Consider the following 6,088-nt stretch of genomic DNA (forward strand, 5'->3'; position numbering starts at 1 on the left):
CCTTGCTTGATGAAATCCTTGCTTAGTCATCTCTGGCCTAAATTAAAATTTTAAAATTATTAACAGAAACATTGCTATAAAAATTGGCAGACATTGCAATGTCTTCAAAAAAAAAACATAGCAAGATTTTTCCACCTTACAGAAGCTGAAGATACTATAAGAAAAGTAATATTAAAAAAAAAGAAAATTGAATTGTATTTGATGAGAAAGAGATTAAGAAAAATTCACAGCAAGAGTATAAACTACAATCTTCAATAATTAACAGTGGTTTTAAAGCATCTAATTAGTAATTATACAATAACACTGTGCCTGTTCCAAATCCTACTGAAGCCATAGAAGATTTCCCCTTTAATTTCCATTGTCCCATAAACAAACACACCAGTGCAGACAAAGATTATTTACATTGCAACACTCTGAATTATGCCTCAGCACTGGGCTCTAATAAATAAATAAATTTGTCCTGAGAATCATTGTGCCCAGGCTGGATCATGGTTTTACAAAGTGTTGTATGCAATAATAGCAAAATACAGTAGAATGGATTTGGAAATGGAATGATGTCCATGTGTGAAGAGATGTCAGATTGTAGAAGAAAGGAGTGAGAAAAGGAAAAATATTACTCTTTACAGTTACATTTATTTTCAAAGACTAAATAGCAAATGTTTTGTAGGAACATAATCCATATATTGCCATCAGATGTGAGGAGCACATTCAGGTGTTTCCTTATGCTATATATATATATTATATATATATATATATATATATATATATATATATATATATATATATATTTAAAGTGGGATACAGAAGCTGTGATTGTATCTTACAGATTTTAGCAGGAACTGAATTGGGGTTTAAGTTCAACCTGCAAACTACTTGAGTTCATGTGTGATTTTCAGTCCACTGAAATAACTATATATATATACATATATATACATATACATACATATATATATATATATATATTAGTTTGCCATCACTCATGGATTTGCTCTGCTACAAAGGTGTCCATAGTTATTTTAACTTGGCTGAAGCCATTAATGGGATTTTTATTGCTATATAGATATATGCTCTGACATCCTAATTTTTCAGAAACATCTGGTTTGAGGTTTTTGTTGCATTAATAAGAAGTAGAACATGAAAGCCTTTGAATTTTTTGGCTAAAATCTTATACTTCAGGTTGTTAATTCTCCTTCTGTGCATTGTACTTGTCCCATGGGAAGCAGCTGTGTGTAATGAGCTGGAGCACAGCAAAGCAAATGAAACAGGAACTCTGCATTATCAGCAGATACATGAAGTGAGAATGGGCTGTGGCTTAAACCAGTTCCTGGTTTTCTTTTGGAATTGTGATATTTTCCTCTGAGAATATTTACTGTATTGCTAAATTTCTATAGGATTAAGCACTTAGTCACTTGTTTGTTCGTTTGGTTAATGAGGAATGTTGACTGTATTGCTTTACTGTCCCTTCTTAAAGACGTTTTTCCCATATTTCAGTTCAGAGTAGGAATTAACTTGAATGGGCCAACTGTAACTGTATTAACAGTTTAGAACCATTGATTCAGCTGAGCAGGTTCAGCACTGCCTATAAGAGATCAGAATTGTCTTTTTTCCTTAGCTCTCCTTGCAGCTGGACATTGCTTGTTCTGAAACACGTTTCCCAGCTCCCCAAAAAATTTGAACTATGGATTACAGGGAGTAGACAATTTAGAAATATCCCTCTAAGTTTAAAGGAGAGCTGTTGCTGTTTCCAGTAGTATTATTTTATTTGATCTAGTACACAGATCTAGTAGTACATAGATACACTAGTAGTACATAGATACACATAGATCTAGTACATAGATATCTAGTACAATTAGATACTCTCAGTTTTAAAGAAGTGTTCATTTAGTAGTTTTAGAACTGTCCCTACATATAGATGTGGAAGTTTACCCTTGTTGTCCAAGAGAATTACTTTTGCTTAAAAAAAAATCAAAACAATCTGAAATTAACCCTTCCATATTCTGTAAACTACATTAATTTGAAGCATGGCTCTATTAAAAGAGATTACTGTGTAAAAAAGAGATGCACTAAGCCAGCAGTTCTCTCCTGGTAGTAACAGACATGAACTAGTGCTGGCTTTTACTTATTTTTGGAAATGACACAGGTATGAGATGCACTAGATAATTTTTTTCACTGTTAAGTATTTATTGCATTCCAGCTATGAAATTTTGCTGTAGCTTATGGAAAAATGCCTGCTTTAAAAGGTCTGAAACACTATTGGTTTCAATTATTTATTTAGGAGACCATGGAATAAAAGAAGCACATTGATATTGAAATTTCCCACTTTATTTCACTCTTTCTCCTTTTAGCTGCTGTTTCAATGAGATAAAAAGAGAGAGGAATAAATGGAGGGCAGATTGCACAGAAAGCTAGAGGGGGGTGATTGAAAGACTAGAACAGGGAGAGAAAATGTGAGACTGGGGTAAAAAGAAGTGTTTGCTCTTGTTTTCTTTTGTCATTTGCCTTTGCTGAAGTCAAGGTGTGCTGAGAAGGCCTCAGCTGACCTTGCAGAGCTTTGGCTGTTCCACAGTGCTGAGAGCTGTTATGGGAGAGAGGAGTGGAGTCAGACAGAATGGAATATCCTGAGTGTGTTGTGAGAAAAGCAAGGATCTGTTGCCTGAGCCCTGCTTCAGCTGCACTTATTTCCAACAGCACTAAACAAGAGGTAGAATGGCAGCCTTCAACTTTTATCAGTACACATTCATATCAAAGGCTGCTTTTACTGCTCTGCCTAGGGTTAGGGTTAGTTATGAAAACCACAAAGCCCAGAGCCCCAGGCACACTGCAGCTGAAAAAGGCATCTCATGGGGAACAAAAACCTGACACAACATGGCTTCCACCACAGCGTTTTGATTGGAACTGAGCCTTCAAATGAGTGGCCGGCTGGCACCTGAAATTCTGCATTGTGCAGGTGCCTCCCAGAGCCAAGCTGGCACCAGTGCCAGCTCGGGCTGGTTTCACAGTGCCAAGTGGCTCCTGCAATCTGCCATTAGGAACTTGGCCTTGTGAGTTTTGTTTGCCTCCTGGAGTTGGTGGAGGGGGGCCTGTGGCCCGGAGTGGCCGTCTGGCCCCTGAAGTCCCGCATGGCACAGGATGCCTCACAAGCTTGCACCAATGGCAACTCGGGCTGGTTTGTCAGTGCCAAGTGGCTCCTGCAACCTGCCATTAGGAACCTGGCTGGTGAGTTTTGTTTGGCTGGGAAAGAGGCTGGAGTTTGTGTTCAGTTTCCTGTGCTGCTAAGTGCCTGGCTGTCTGCTGGGGTTCTGCAATCCAGGTCACCCCTGCCCCATCCCTCTCTTTCCTCACCCCCACCAATGACTCCCTGCAGCTGCATGTGGGTGCCCAAACAGGGGCTTTGGGGTGACACACAGACATTGCAGGCTGAGGGGCAAAGATGGGGGGCACTTACAGGTGGAGAGCTGACACTGAATGTTAGGGGTGCAAAGGATACTGGGTACCAGTAGGGTTAGGGTACAGGTGCCACCCTAATGGTGGGACTGCCCCAGAACCCTCCCAGCAGTTATGCCAATTAATAGGTAGGAATGATGTTTAGAGGCCACAGAGTTACAGGTAAGGGTTGAGCAGTTTTTTGGGTTTTTTTTTTTTAGGTTTTTTCAGGGATTTTTAAGTATATTTTAAGGGGTTTTTTGCAGGAATTTTTTAGGAATTCTCTGGGAATGTTTAGGATCCCTTTAGGGCTTTTTCAGGGCTTTTAAAATAACTTTTAGGGTGTTTAAGGGCTGTCTTACTACTAATTGGAATTGTTAGGGTGTTCTTGGGGCTTTTTTAGGACAACTTAAAAGTTTTTAGGGCTTTTTGAGGACTATTGAGTCCTTTTTTAGGACTAGGGTATTTCTAGGATTTTTGAGGGAATTTTTAAGCTTTTTTAGGGTCTTATCAGGGCATTTGAAAGGTTTTAGGGGTATTCTCAGAGCTCTTTTAGGACTATTTAGAGATTTTTAAAGGTGCTTTGGGGATTTTGGGGGGTGTTTTAGGGGCTTTTAAAAAGCAGGGTATTTTTAGTGTATTCTGAGGCTATTTTTAGGTTTTTGTGGGGTGTTTAGGACACTTTGAAAATGAGGGCTTTTTTAGGGTCCTTTCAGGGTGTGACAGAGACTGAGGGACAGTTTGAGGAGCATTGTGGGGGCTTGAGGGGGGCAGAGGCTGGGAGCTGAGGGAGGAGCAGGGAGAGGGGACAGTGCGTGACACACAGAGCTGCTGAGGGTGGCAGGGGCAGCTGAAGAGTGACACTGAGAAGCTGGGGCTGAGGGACAAAGGAGAGGGACTAAGGGTGACACACAGGAGCTGAGACGGGCCTTGAGGGGCACAGAGGGGGCTTGAGGGTGACAGAGCCTGAGAGCTGGGGGGCAGAGGGAGGGCTTGAGGGCTGGGCAGTGCACTGGAGATCAGGGCTACAGGGTACAGCTTAGGAGGCAGGCTAGGGTACAGGTGCAGCACCCCCCAGCCCAGCCAGCCCCCCTAAGAACAGCCTTTTCCCCAACAGCAGCACAACACAGCAACCCTGACAGTGACACCAGACTGGAACCCACCCAATGAGACAGGACAGCAACCCTCACACCAGGACAATGACAAAACTCTCAGAGCACATCAAGATCCATTGCAAAAAGGTAGGGAAGACATCAGAGGGTGAGAGAAACAGGTGGGGTGTGGAGGCTGGGCAGGTTTTTTTCAGGATTTTTCTACAGCTTCAAGGATATATAGGGGATTCTTGAAGGCTTCTTAGGACATTTTTGGCTTAGCCTTAGCCTAAGGCAGCGTTTACTGCCTAGGGTTACACCTAGGGTTAAGGTTTTGTAAACCACAAAGCCCAGAGCTCCAGGCACACTGCAGCTGCAAAAGGCATCCCAAGGGGAGCACAGAACAGCCAAAAGATCTTCCTCCATGGCTTTCTTGTTTTAACAGTCCTAGACCACAAGAGTGAGGAAGCTTTCACAGAGGCATCATGCCTCACTGATTCCTTGGCTGTACAAACAATATTTTCTCTGTATCCCCTTTACAGCAGCCATAAGCTTTGGCTCCTAAATTTTCAGCATTAATATGCTTGAGTATTTTTAACATGTAAGTGCACAAAATAGACATTAGATAAATCAGAACATTTGCTTAGGTTTGTGTCACTGTTGCACTTCTTGAATTTTCAAAGATGAAGGTGAGATAATTACTTGAAAGGTGGTTTCTCCCCTTGTTGGTAATATATTAGTCTTTATCACTGAGTAAACCAGAATATTTCTTACAATAACTGTTCTGATTGCCACCCTTGTAATTGTGATGTACTGTATAAGATACCTCAAATGAACCAGACACCAGGACATTGTACTGTCACAGTGTTTGGAGTTATGTATACAAATGTTATTTTCAAAGGATTGTTTACAGAAACCTCTTGTATGTACCTTTCTGTTAAATGTGCTGATGTGTAATACTTTACAGTTTGCTTCCTCCTGCCGGGGACCAAACCCCTCTCAAGCCCAGGCAGTCTCTGTGGAGGAGGGTTGCACTGGACACTGGATCTGGGTCAGTCCATCTGTGGCTTTCAGAGCTGCTGCCCTTGGCAGATGTGGGCTCTCTGATTTTGCAGCAGTTATCTGCTCCAGACCCTGGGAGCCTTCACATCCCACAGGGCTGCAGTCCAGTGATGTCCTCCCAGAACTGGGCAATCTGGAATGCCAGGTTCTCAGCAGCCCTTTAGGCCAGATGCTGAGCAGCTCACAATAAGCCTGCCTGGCTTCTGCTGAAAGCTGGGCAGAATGGAATCAGATGCATTTTCTTTGCCAAATCTGCACATTCTGACCATGTAATTTGTTCTTCTGATATGTTTTGCTGAGTCAAAAATAATTTGGGTTTCACACATAGAGAAACATGATGACCAAAACAAAAGATAGTGAAGTAGTGGAGAATTACACTTGTGAATAAGAAAGAGAAGCAAGAATGAATGGGTTCTTTATGGTTATTGCAAGATACAAATAATTGAAAAAAATCAGAACAAGATTTACTAAAATTTAGTGTTTGGCATATGCATTTGTTGTATTTTATGTGT

The sequence above is a fragment of the Ammospiza caudacuta genome, chromosome 13 (genome assembly GCF_027887145.1).
Source record: "Ammospiza caudacuta isolate bAmmCau1 chromosome 13, bAmmCau1.pri, whole genome shotgun sequence".
Classification (NCBI taxonomy): Eukaryota; Metazoa; Chordata; class Aves; order Passeriformes; family Passerellidae; genus Ammospiza; species Ammospiza caudacuta.